This window comes from Thermobia domestica, chromosome 9, assembly GCF_964235325.1.
Source record: "Thermobia domestica chromosome 9, izTheDome1.hap1.1, whole genome shotgun sequence".
NCBI classification, from domain to species: domain Eukaryota; kingdom Metazoa; phylum Arthropoda; class Insecta; order Zygentoma; family Lepismatidae; genus Thermobia; species Thermobia domestica.
Genome location: NC_137462.1, coordinates 124,191,989 through 124,207,004, shown reverse-complemented (window position 1 = coordinate 124,207,004; position 15,016 = coordinate 124,191,989). Strand labels below are relative to the sequence as shown.

General features: G+C 34.8%; 1 pseudogene; it reads left to right on the top strand.

The window, feature by feature from the left end:
- The first annotated feature begins 870 nt into the window (after positions 1–870).
- LOC145660987 (glucose dehydrogenase [FAD, quinone] pseudogene) overlaps positions 871–15,016 on the top strand; it is a 31,207-nt pseudogene continuing 17,061 nt past the window's right edge.

Below are 15,016 nucleotides of genomic sequence, written 5' to 3'. Positions count from 1 at the left end.
TTTGTTATACTTTTCACCTTACATTTCATTGTAATCTTTCTCTTTCATAGGGATTCGAATCCCACTTTACACTCCTATACCTAGGTATAGATTCGAAGCTGACAGAGGACATAAAACTGGCATAACTCAATTTCAACTTTCAAATGCATCAATATTTTCTGACACTACTGACATTTTTCTATGTTATACTATCTGTGTTATGCATTTAAACTAAATTCATAGTATGAGACCCAGATTCATTTATTATCATGTGTTGCCACATATCAAACTTCTCCATTGTACATTTTCAGCACACGTAGCTCCACTAGCGTGCAACACTGTACCATTACACTTCACTGTTATGTTAAGTGATAATAGTAGATTTTAAATCTGTGCACATTTGTATATGGTGCTATTTCTAACAAAATATTTTTTATGCTAAGTTGGCAACACTGCTTCACCTATGGCAACACTGTTTATGGTTTTCGATAGGGCATTTTGTTCTCATTACATTGTGCATTTTTTGTTTTTATTGCTTTAACGGTTTTCAGGATATTCACTTTAAACATACAAAATTCCATGATATAATTTTTTGGATATTCCAATTTTGAAGCCCCCTAGCTCCTATTCTTGTGGTCCATAGCACCTCAGATTTTGCTAATGTTCATTTCTCATGATGCTCTATCAGATGTGCTGTGTGGCAATCAGATATTAGCGACAACTTGTGGGACCCTCCCGTGTGAGAGGTTTCCATCACAGCCGGGTTACACGAATTAACATTACTCACTGCTGATGTGCTAACTGTATGCATTACACAGTAAATATATTAGTTATAAAGCAAAATAAAGGCAAAATATCACATGTGTACTCAGTGCTGAAATTACTGCGCGAATGAGGAGGATAAGTACGTCTGCAAAGAAACAACAACATAGGTAAGTGATGTGCTCATATGACCTGAAAACATCATACTTGTGTTCTAATTCAAGTATCGAAATAAAAACATACAACGTTAGTAGGCATATTAGGTATATATTGATAATTCACTGTGGACAAGGAAACTAATAATTTGAAATTCAAATTTTGCAGCCTTTATAAGTAGTGGTTCATTACGTCATGAGTTCTAGTAGTACTGGGGTGACCTGATCGCGTTTTGGACTTTGACCCCGAGATTTGTGACGTCATAGGTCAAAGGTCAATTACCTTGGCCCGGGGTCAATGACCTAGGGGTACTTAGGACCACCCCTCAAGATTTTGGCAGGGGTACCTTAGCCCACCCCTAAATTTTGGCAGGGGTACCTAGGATTGTCCCTTAAATTTTTGAATTTGCAAAATCTAAAATTTTGGTGTGGTAGCTTAGGACCAGGGTATGTATCTCTATTAGTATTGGGGGTCCACCCACGACCGTCTCAAGAGAAGGCCTTCGTCGTAGCGAGTGACGTCACACAAAGTAGTGACAGGCAGACGCACAGTTTGCTTGGGCAGAGTTGGCCAGCTCAACACGAGGGTTAAAAAAACAAGTCGTTTTACAGAAATGAGAGACAGAGACGTAGAACTTTGACCCTATTACATTAAAAGTGTTATGATCCGGAGGATAATTATAATACGAAACATACGTATTATATAAAAAAAAATCATTAAATATTATATTTGACTGAAATTTCAAGAGAATTAGGTTAGTAACATTTAAAACTACAAGTTCTTCTAAAATCTTTGTATCATGTTACATCGTATCCAGAAACTTTCGTTAAATATATATCATGTATGTATGATTAGGATGAAATTATACTTCAAAGAAAAATAATTAAATTCAGCTATCTTTTAAATACTTGATTAATCAAAGAAATGAAAACAAGTGATATGGAAGGTGGCTAAGAAATTCAGTATTTGGAGAAGCGGAAAAGTAATGTCCACGATAGAGAAACTCCTCGTGTCGTTTCGGAAACGAGACGAGAAGTGTATGTTTCAATAAGAGTTGAAACGAGAAGTGTATGTTCAAGTTAGAGACAAGACGAGAAACGACATTTCTCTTGTCATTTCCGAAACGAGATAATTATCAGGTCTCGTGGGAAACAGAAGTTCATTGAAGTCTCAGATGTCAGTGGTCTAGTATCACATGATTCATAATAAAAATTCATAAATTATTATAGTGGTTATACGAAACAATCAGGAACATTTATCAACATTTAGAGATACGTAAGCCACTACATAATATACTTCAATAATAAATATTTCAATAAGTGGCAGCTTTAAGGGGTATGCCGGGTAGCACGGACTTACCCTAAAATTTTGAAAAATATACAAACCCTGAAAGAGTACATATATTTTCCACTATTCATATTAATGGTAGATAATTATTGAACAAATAGCATCAACCACTAACGTAAAAGAATTTCCTACTGTCATTAATCAATCAAATGTGTACAAGTATCCAATAAGCGAGGGAGCGGGCTTACCCAAAATTGAAATCCTAAAGCCGCCCCTGATTTCAATGTTGATATATTACAATCTTACGAGGGAACCTATCCAAGTGTAACTCTGACTTCGAGTTGAAACTATGGCCGCTGGATACCTTGTCCCAAAAGAACATAACACGAAAAGGGATACAACCTCGATCGAAACCGTTGCGGAGATATAAGCGTGAAAAGTTAGAAATTGAGCTGCATACTATACATTAGAAAGTCAGATTTCGGGTCAGATTTTTCGGAAACGGTCGAGTAAGGAAACTCAGCGAATAATTATCAAATTAGTGTGGGGAGCACAGCACCTTTTGAATGAAAGATTTGTGTCCCCGGGGCACTCGCAGGGTCCCAGGTGGGGTCCAACTCAAAATTTGCAAAGAGAACCGGGGGTCAAGTAGCATATTGTATGAAAGCTATTGTTAAATAAAAGAAGATACAACAAATCTCAACTCTCTAGGATAACCCTGTCGAAACGGGCAACTGGTCAAAATGTCAATACAACCTGTATCAGAAATTCTATGACCACGCTTCTAAATCCGCTAAGTTGCGACAATAACAAAACAGAAAAACCCGTTAGAATGTGCAAGGCATTGAAGTAAAGCAATTTGCTGCAGAGTCTCTCACAGAGTCGCACAACGGACCTTATCCAAGTATAAGTGTGACTTCAAATGACCAATAGACCATAGAATAACCATAAACCTTGGATTTCGTGTCCTAGAAGAGAACGGATACATTGTCAATTGCAATCGCCGTGGAGGGTAAGAAGGTCAAAAGGTAACGGTATATGCTTCCCGCATTGGGTCCCCAAATTCACAGATTGCACTGTGAAATTTCTATTGGTTGATTTGCTGAACGAGAAACATGATGATAAAGATGAAAAGTAGTAATCTTGAAACTGTCAGGCAACTTGGAGAGGAGTAGGGTTGGAGAAAACTGGAATAATCGTGCAGAATTATAATATATCGGAGGGTGCTTTTGAGAGAGAGACTCTGCAGCAATTTGCTTTACTTCAATACCTTGCACTTTTAAACGTGTTTTTCTGTTTTGTTATTGTCGTAACTTAACGGATTTAGAGGCGTAGCCATACATTTTCTGATGTAGGTTGTATTGACATTTTGACTAGTTGCCCGTTTGCACAGGGTTATCCTAGAGAGTTGAGATTTGTTGTATCTTCTTTTATTTAACAATAGCTTTCATACAATATGCTACTTGACCCCGGTTCTATTTGCAAATTTTGAGTTGGACCTCGCCTGGGACCTTGCGAGTGCCCCGGGGACACAATTTTTTCATTCAAAAGGTGTTGTGCTCCCCACACTAATTTCATATGTATCCGCTGAGTTTCCTTACCTGACCGTTTCCGAAAAATCTGACCCGAAATCTGACTTTGCAATGTATGATATGGAGCTCAATTTCTAACTTTTCACGCTTATATCTCCGAAACGATTGAGATCGAGGATGTATCCCTTTTCGTGTTATGTTCTTTTGGGACAAGGTATCCAATGGCCATAGTCTCGACTCGAAGTCAGAGTTACACTTCGATAGGTTCCCTCGTAAGTGGATCTCTCGTGACGTGGAAGCATTCTAGATAAGTTGTAGAGTTCTAGATAAAATTAAGAAGAAAACCAGGACATAAATTTATAAAACGTGAAGAGAAATAATTCTTCGAGAATCGAAATGAGACGAGAATTCCAACAATTAATTTAAGAGACGACAGGAGAAAACTTTATTTCTCGTCTCGTCTCGTGAGCAACAATACACATAGGTACCGTTAATAAAGTAAGGAGAGAGAAGATTGATGGCTCAACAGTACGCCCTTCACATCTGATGTGAAGATTCCATAATTCAATCCCAAGTACATTGGTGTATTTTACGAGAAAGCCAAGAAATAAAAATTTCTTGTCTTGTCAATGTTTGTAGGATTCTCGTCTCGGTTTTCGAAGAATTATTTCTCTTTCGTTTCGATTATTTAAAAAGTTTTTGTAGTATCCTCTTGTCTCGTAAAGTAGTTTTTGGTCTCGATTCAGAAGAAATAATTTGCTAACTTTTATGTTACTTGAATTGCGAAGAGTAATACTAATCTGTTTTGAGATCAGCCCTCTGCAATTGATTATGTAATCGGGAGAAAGACGAAACCAAACGAAACAAAATGTGAATTTTAGCTTTCTTTTTCAGAACCAAGATAATATAAGACGTAGATGGTAGATCTACAGTTTAAAGTGGAATTCGAACCCGAGACCACATACAGAAAAGATACGTCACTCACTTCCCATATCACTACTTTACCCGTGAATTACATACGAATTACTGTAATTAATTTGCAAACTACTGAGAATAGTGTCATTTTGTTCAATACCAATATCTTATTAGTGAGTGAGGTATTCAAAATATCTTCAGTGGGGCGAAATTTCTTCCGTCTGTTTAGGATTTCGCACTTTGAATTCGTTATAGAAATTTAAAAATACATTAGGATTTACGTAACCACACACCACCTCACTGAACTACATAAATTACTGAAGCAGGTCCCCCCCCAAAAAAAAGCTCGTTCTTACTGCAGTTAATTATTAATATTTATGGTAAATAAATATTGCTGTTGTCTTTGCTATTACGAATGTCCCAATAAAAGAAGGAGGATTATATATATATATATATATATAATCCTCCTTCTTTTATTATTTACACTGCTGTAGGCCCCCTGTTGATACATTAACACCCTCGCAGGTACATAGTACTTTTGCCATTGATGCACTAGACAAACTAAATTACTAAGGGGTATATTGGTTTACAACCTAAGGTAATCTATAAATACATATGTCATAACATCTCTGTGGTAAAAAGAGAATATAAGAAGCTAATATCTATATGCATCTATTTCAATGTTGTGATTTATTGATCCCTTACTTAAATAATAATGTTGTTGTGATCGTAATTGAGACTGAGGAAGATGTAATACGTTTCCGTTACCTACCTGCAGAGAAGGCTATATGATAATACTATACATAGTTTCTGAGTTATTGGATTCGAAGAGACAATTTGTTGAAATCGTACCTATTTTAAGGATTCTGAAAATCTGAAGTTCTGTAGTTGTATGTGAACAAAATACAAGGAAGTCGCTTAATATCGTAGGTACTTAAAAACCAAATAATTAAATAAAAATATATCATTGTTTAAGATTATATCTTAAGAGTCATTGTTACGAACTATCATGAGAAAAAGCTACAGGCTTACCCTACTAAATTTAATACTAGTCTTTACTGGGGTGATAATGCGAAGACATTTTTCTCGTACAATGCCTTCAACTGGAAATTGAAATGCACTTACTTTCGGTCCCTTTCGGTAATTCACGTACAATAAGGAACACAAGTAAAAGGCACTTTTGCTTCCAAATTTTATTTACAAACACTTATACTTAACAACGCCACAAACACAAACAACTTTAAAAGTGCGCGCTCACTGTTTCACCATTCGCTTTTAACTCACGTGAACAAGTGTCATCGCCTCATTCGCAGAAATCACTACCCGCTCGGGAGAGTAATACTCCGAGAAATACGTTTCTTCGCGCGCTACTCTAGCCAGCTGTTTTACGCGCTATCCTAGTCAGTTGTTTTTAAGTTCGTCACAAAATCTATATCATTTAGTACAAGGGGAACAAAACGAGCCTTATATCATGGATTACAAGGGCAACAAAACGAGCCCTGCGGGGCTTCTAACCTGTCCCTACTACTACTACTACTTATCTGCACAAAAGTAAGTAAATCACATTTTTGAGTATTATTTTCGTATTATTTTAATTTATAAAGTGTTATAAAAATGTAAAAAAAAAAGTTTAAAAAACTTTCCTTGGGCCGGGTTTGAACTCACGCCAAAAGAGATTTCCATTACTAGCATACAGCGCTAGCCCACTCGGCCACAAGGACTGACAACAATCGTCTGAATTCTGCTATTTGAATGTAACGTGGCAAGACATAGATAACGCCAACCAATCAGAACTATGTTTTCCGTTCCTACTTCCGGGAGTATTACTCTCCTGAGCTAGTACTACAGAAATCTGTCATCTTTGTTTGTACCTACTTGTTGTGATATTACAGCTGAACCTAAACGTAGCCCTTCTCTTGAGACGGTCGTGGTCCACCTCGTTCCCTTTCATGGGTAAAAAATTGTCAAAAAAATCAAATTTCGGGGGTTTTGCCCTAATTTATCTCCTTTGATGAGGTTTAATTACCCTATATACTTATATGGGCGTGTTCAGAGGTTCATTTCCTTTCATAAGGATGATAAGGCATGGGTATATTGATACACCCCTTTAAATTTTTGGGAGGGGTGCCTTGGTCCACCCCTTCAGTTTTCGAAATTGTCCGATTTAAACATCTGGTATTATAGTATAGGACCCTAGTATATATTTTACTATAAATTTGGGTGGTCCACCTCGTTCCCTTTCATGGCTAAAAGATTGCCAAAATATAAACGTAAGCAATACGTTGTACCACGTGTTTGGTTTATGGCTCATTTTATTCTCTTTGATGAGGTCCTATTACCTTATATAGTTATATGGTCATGTATAGAGGTCCATTCTCTATCATAAAACATGGATACATGGATACATCTTTTAAATTTTGGGAGGGGTACATTGGCCCACCCCTTAAATTTTGGAAATTCTCCAATTTAAACATTTGGTATTATAGTACAGGACCTCAATATGTATCATGATAAATTTGGATGGTCCAACTCGTTCCCTTTCATGTGTAAAAAATTGCCAAAATATAAACATAAGCAATATGTTATACCACGGGTTTCGTTTTCACCCAATTGATTCCCTTTGATGAGGTCCTTTTACCTTATATGCTTATATGGTCATTTATGTATAGGGGTTAATTTCCTATCATAAAATATAGGTACATTGGTGCACCCCTTTAAATATTAGGAGGGGCACATTGACTCATCCCTTCAATTTTGGAAATTATCCAATTTAAGCATTTGATATTATAGTACAGGACCTTAATATGTATCATGATAAATTTCGGTGGTCCATCTCGTTCCTTTCATGGGTACAAAGTTGCCAACTTTTAGTACAACCACGTGTTTGGTTATTGACTCAACTTATCCTCTCTTATGAGACCCTATTACCTTATATGATTATAAGGATATGTATTGGGGTCCCTTTTCTTACATAAGATACGGTTACATTTTAGGATGGGTACCTTGTCCCACCCCGTCAATTTTGGAAAGCATTCAATTTAAGCATTTGGTATAATAGTACTGGAACCTAATATGTATAACTATTAATTTAGGTAGTCCACGTCGTTCCCTTTCATGGGTAAAAAATTGCCAAAATATAAACGTAAGCAATACGTTGTACCACGTGTTTGGTTTTGACCTAAGTTATCCCCTTTTATATGGTCCTACTTCATATGATTATATGGGTATGTATAGGGGTCAATTATCTTACATAAGACATAGGTATATTAGTGTACCCTTCTAAAATTTGGGAGGGGTACATTGACCCACCCCTTAAATTTTGGAATTTGTTTATTTTAAAATTCGGTACCATAGTATAGGACCCAATATGTAGTACTATAAATTTAGGTGATCCATCAGGTTCCCTTTCATGCGTAAAAAATGATAAAAATCAAATTTCGGATGTTATTGGCCCCCTTTGATGCTGTTTTATTACCTTATATGAATATATGAATGTGTTCAGGGGTCTATTTTTTATAAGGCATAAGTACATCGATCCTTTCATCTTAAAATTTGGTAGAGGTACATTGGGTCACCCTTAAAGTTAGGAAATTGCCCAATTTGGTATAATAATATAGATTCTTAAAATTACCATTATAAATCTCGTTCCTTTTCATGGATAAAAATTACCAGAAATTAGTATGACCACGTGTTAAATTATTGACTCAATTTATTCCCTTTGATAAGGATTTAGCACGTTATATGGGTATGTACAGAGGTTTATTACCTTTTATATTTTTATGTTCACCTTTTAAATTTTGTTGGGGTACATAGAACCATTCCTTAAATTAGGGAATTATCAAATAACAAAATTCGGTAAGTTTTCTAGGACCCATTGTGAATGTTGGTGTCCCTCTTATGGCCAAATATTCAAATTTTAAAGATTATTTATCTATTTTATCTTTTTTGATACGGCTTTAGTATTGAATGAATACAGGATTCATTACTTTTTCATAAGACACAGGTGTATTTGTGTACCGATCTTAAATTTTGTGAGGGATACATTTCTTATTGTTAAATCAATAATTCGTAGGCCCTACTTGTTCTTTGAATTGGGTGGTATCTCATTCATTGGATAAATCATTGTCAAATATTAGTATGGTCACTTGATCAGTTATTGAGCTATGATGGGATTAGGAGTCCAGGACATCGGTACATTAATACGTTCCTCTTAAACTTTGTAGAATAATTTGAGAATTGTCAAAAGAAAATTACGTCATTGGTTTTTATTATTCGCGCCTATGGGCCAAATATAAAAAGTAGCAATACGATGTACCACGTGACTGACCTTGATGAGGTAGTGTATAGGGATTCATTTCCTTTTCAAAATTCATGGAAGTTATCAAATAACAGGTTTCTAGACAAAAGTTGGTTCTACTAAGGTAAACAATTGACCTAATTGAGACCTAACTACAACATATAATGATATGGTTCATTCTAACATTTAGGTATATTGAGAGAGGTACGTAGGACCATTCTTTAAATTTGGGAATTGTTATAAACAAAATTTTAGCATGGGGCGCGAAACAATACTTTGAACTTTAGTTAAGCTCATAATCTAAGATAATTGGTGGTGGTTGATTTTACCTTGAGTTTTTAGAAATCTGTTACGTATTTTATTGAATCTTATAACCTTTACCCTAAGGGCAATACATGCTACAACACTGAAATTTAGTCACAAGGTGATGTAATCTGACACTGGTAAAGTTATAGTTGATGCATTTTGGCTGGATGATAACTATCTTTCGTGCAATCTGATTGCTTGATGGCTATTTTTCACGCAATCTGATTGGTTGATGATTTTCAAATATTTGCTGCATTCAGTTTTAAGTTTTGTTTAACATTTATCGATTATGATCGAAAACCTTGATTTGAACATTTTCGTTCAACATTTTGCACTCACTGATAAATATTATCAAAACAGTTTATTTGTTAATCGAGAAATTAAAAACCGGATAAAGTTTGACGGTTAACCGTGAAACGTAAAATTTTTAAGTTTGAAAATTTCGTTTTGAAAATATTTTGTTTGAATTTGTTTCAAAATTTCAAACAAAAGGTTTTCAAACTAAAAATTTGGAAACGAAAAAATTTCAAACAAAAAATTCCGTTTTAAAATTTTTTGTTTGAATTTTTTTGTTTCCAAATTTTAGATTGTTTTTTTGAAATGTTTAATGTTTTTCAATATTTAGTTTGAGAATTTTTGATTTGAAATTTCTGTTTAAAATTATTTGTTTCAAAATTTTGTTTGAAATTTTTGTTTGAAATTGTTTTCGTTTTCCAATTTTTTGTTTCAAAATTTTGTTTGGAAAATTTTGGTTACAATTTTTTTTTAAGTTTGTGCTCTCCTTAGTAAAAAACTGTTTCGAACTGTTTAGAACAAAAATATCTGGCAACATCGTTTATCATGATGCAATAGTACACGTCAGAACATGGTAATGCAACGTCATCAGTTTTGCATCATCGTTCGAGATAGTATTCTTCATAACGTCATCATGGCTACTTGTCTGCTGTTTCTAAACGCACGTGATGTGATGAAATCATTTACCAAGATTACTGATTTACAACAGAATATACCTTAGAGAATCTTAGCTAGCTAAATGATTCCATCAAAGTTTGGATTAAGAATCGTAGTGAAGCTTGAAAATGATAAGGATATTATTTTACCAGCAAGATATTTACCAATGGAAGCTTCAAACAAGAAGAACTTTTACGTTTTTTAAACACTGGATCTGTATCTTTATGCTACAAAGGATTCTCGGGTCGAAGTCATCAATTTGAATTTAGTACACAGTCGCATCTGTGAATTTGGTTTGGTCAGCAATTGTGATTAAATCATGAATTCAAACGTCAGCACATCCGTTTTCATTGACGTCAGCCGTAGCTGTATGCTGAAATCTTTAATCACAGAATGCGATCTATGAATTTGGTTTGGTTAACACATTTCTTTCCAATGACGTTAGCAATAGCTCTATGAAAACAGCCAATACCGTGTCAGTCCATGAAATCATTCGAGGAAGTGCGTTTCAAGAGGAAAGATCTGTACTTCTAACGATAAAGAATTCCTCTTTGCAAGCTATTATCCGATAAATATATTTAAAACAAAACATGTGATGATTGGCATCTGTGCTACAACGTTTGAACTTGTGATTCAATTGGGCGTAGCAGAACAATTTGGTGTACAACTGAACTTTGAAGAATGCCAAATATTATGTTCACGAATCGACCAAATGAATGATTATTTTCATGGTGAGCTAAATGTGACCATTGCCAAATCATTAGGCTCAAATCATGAGGTTGATCTAAGTACAGTCCTCGAGAAGAAGATGGTGCTGGTACGTAAAAAGAGTACATTGCATGAAGCCCGCAACATGGTTTATCTAACTCAAACGGAATGGAACAAATTTATCAATGTATTCCAATATGTTAAACATGCAGTGGAAGTGTGCAACAAAACAAGTATTTTCCTGAAAAAGTACTATTTTGAAAATAGTGTCATGCATATTGTACAACATGTATCTAGATGGTGTGATGGTTGTCAACATCGTTCGTGGGTGCATACCTGTATTGATAAACAGTTTATTTGTGATCAAATGGACATTGAGTTTCCACCAATTGACATCGCAATAGACCTTAAAAGACTTCAGTAGGAACTAAAATTATACGCTAAAGACAAACTAGTGCAACAAGCTCAAAGTACATAGTATCGACAATATCCAGATCCTTTATCTGGTATGGATTATGTGATTAATAAATACAGTGTAATAAAATGATCCATTTCAATGATTTGCGTTTTTCATTTCAAGTACAATCCCATGTTCTGACGTGTACTATTGCATCATGATAAACAGTTTTGCCAGATGTTTTTGTTCTAAAAAGTTTCGGAACTTTATCAATGAGTTTGAAACAAGAATTTGAAACCAAAATTTTCCAAACAAAAATTTCAAACAAAAAGTTTTAAAAAAATTACCAAAAAAATTTCAAACAAAAAAATTTCAAACAAAAATTTTGAAACAAAATTTTGGAAAAGTTTTAAAAATTCGAACAAAATTTTTTAAACAAAATTTGGAAAGGAAAAATTTCAAACAAAATTTTCAAACAAAAAATTTTCAAACAACATTTTCAAACAAATAATTATACGTTTCACGGTTAGACGTCAAACCTCATCCGGTTTTTAACTATTCGATTAACAAATAAATGGTTTTGATAATATTTGTCAGTGAGTGCAAAATGTTGAACGAAAATGTTAAAATCAAGATTTTTAAACAGTAATCGAAAAATGTTAAACAAAACTTAAAACTGATAGCAGCAAAGATTTGAAAATCATTAACCAATCAGATTGCGTGAAAAGTAATGGTAATGGATCTTTACACCAAATTTCGCTTTTGTAGTACGAGCTGTTTTGTTCAGGATTTTGTTCTTCCATATTGGTTTTTAGATGGCGATATTTTGAACCCTTTAAGGCTTTTCGTACACGTCTAGTGATACTGTACTTCAATAGTACAATTCGTTTTCGAGACACGAGTCGTTAAGATATTTACATTTTGATCTGCCGTATTAGGTTCAATAAGTCAACCTCCGCGAATTTTCAAATCCATAGATGTGTAGTGTTCATACATATATCAATCTGCAAAACGTTAAGTCAATCTGCCCATGGGAAGCGGATGAGAGGTTGCTTGCAAAAGTCGATTAACAAGAGGGGAGCGGTGGCTCAGTGGTAGAGCGTTCACCTCCGATACTTGGGGTCCCCAGTTTGATCTCAGCTCAAGCCGTGTGGACTTTGTGGTGGACAAACACCGTGTTCCTGGGTTTTATCGGGATCGTCCCGTTTCCTCCCACTTTCTTCATTCCACCATTTCATCCATTTCTCATAATCACCGCCTCCTTTAGCCTAACCGGCATAATCATCGGACGTAAAACTTAAAGATTTAAATTTCTCGATTGGCATGACAATCGGGCAGCCATATTGGATTTATCCTTTGGTGTCGGCCCTGCATATTTCACCAGTATTTCTTCGTGGCCCTCCTGTATCTAAATATATGCGCAATTTCCGGATCCCTGATTCTTCGGAGAGAATTTTTACTTGTTAGTTATGACAAATGGTAAATGTTTGAATTAAAGAAAATAAAGAGGGTGATAAGTAGAACGAGAAATTAGGTAGGCAAGAGGATGCTTCCTTTTTGTTCTAAGGATAAAATAAATGGTTAAATTACTGGTAATTTTATATCCTATCACATAAGATTCACCAGTCTGCAATTCTTGCCATTAAGACTGCAATCAGTATATTTCAGCTTCAGGTGGTCTCGAGATTTTGTTTTAGTAAAAACGTACACAAATAAAATTGAATATTTCCATTTTTCAAAAACGAAATTAGTTAAGTTGAAATGAGATTACAAATATTCAACGCGTGTTTGCTGAAGCATCATTTCTGATTTGCCTCGGGTGTAAGATTCTTCACTGACAAATGAGTTTCACGTTTCTTCCTAGTATATTAGTAGACAATTGATTAAAATATATTTAATTCTCAAACTTAGGTGGACAATGGCCCCTGCTTCTGCAATGACGTCCTTGGGTGTTAAAGTTTTTAAGGCTGAAAAGGAAAAATATAAACACTTACTTACGTGGTACGCATAGCCGCCGAAACAAAATCCTAAATACGCCACTGCTAATAGGTGTACAGGGGTGATTTCAAAAGTTTTCCTTCTGAAAGGAAAAGGACATGGGGCTTTCAATGTGTGTGGGTGAAAGTACTATTGGAAACATACTGCTGACATGTAGAGTGCAATGGAAAATATACTCGGAGAAGAATTTCATTTAAAATAATCAATTTATTAAAGACTGCGTTATGGCTTGTGCCTTCTCTTCATTCAGTCTAATACATAAGCTACACGGCCAACAATATCAGATAACAAGAATTTTAGGAATGATCCAAAAATGGATCAAACTATTGCGATCTTGGCCAAGGGTCAGGGGCCACAAAATTTTTGAACTTCCTCTAAATCGAGTTTTCGTATTTTTTACGGAATAAGCACATCATACTCACTTAAGTCGTAGTTTTAGTTTGACTGCACAATATGTAGTTCTCCAGATATAAGGCGTACAAGAAAATATTGGATTGAATGAAAAACAATGGATTTTTTTTTGGATCAGGGGTCACAAAACTTTTGGATGGCCCCTAAATCGTGTTTTCCTATTTTTTACGGAATAAGCACATCATACTGAGTTAAGTGGTAGCTTTGGTCTGGATACACTATATGCAGTTCTCCAGATATAAGACGTACAAGAAAACGTTTCATTAAATGAAATATATTGCATTTTTTGGTTGAGGGACCACAAAAATTTTGAATGGATCCTAAATCGTGGTTTATACTTTTTACGGAATAAGCACTTCACACTGAGTTAAGTGATAGTTTGGGTTTCGCTTCAGTATATGTAGTTCTCGAGATATGAGGCGTATACGAAAATGCTTGATTGAATGATATATATTGGATTTTTTGGATCAGGGGGCACAAAATTTTTGAACGGTCTCTAAATCAAGATTTCGTATTTATACGGAATAAGGACATCCTTCTTAGTTAAGTGGTAGTTTTGGTTGGGCTACACTATATGTAGTTCTCAAAATATGAGGAGTACAAGAGAATTTGTAATTGAATGAAAAACAATGGATTTTTTGGATCGGGGGCCATAAAAATTTTGGATAGCCCCTAAATCGAGTTTTCGTATTTTTGCTGAATAAGCACATCATTATGAGTTAAGTGGTAGTTTTGATTTGGAACATTATATGTAGTTCTTCAGATATAAGACGTATAAGAAAACGTTTGATACAATGAAATTATTGGATTGTTTGGATCAGGAGCCACAAAAAATTTGAATGGTCCCTAAATCGAGATTTCATATTTTTTGCGGAATAAGCACATCATACTGAGTTAAGTGGTAGTTTTGGTTTGCCAACACTATATGCAGATCTCCAGATAGGAGGCCTAAAAAAATTTCTGCCTGAAATATAATGGATCAATTGATCCAAAAATAAAATTGAAAAGAATAAAGAATAATACTGAGTATCGGACGAACATTCGAAAGACAACATATTTAAAACAAAAGCACTTAGAAATGCAAAAGGAAACAAAATAAAACAGTAATGGTCATGTGTTAGATAAAATGCATACTGAAATAAGTATTGATTTTGCTACTTGATAAGCCCGAAACAAGAAATCGTTTTCGTGTTCATTTTTAGACATGACTATCGAAGTTGATTTTCAAATATCTTCCGAAAGATAATTCCCAAGTAAAACTGAATGAATTTGGCATAGTACTAGTTTTATAACTCTTTTAGTCATTTCTGAGCATTT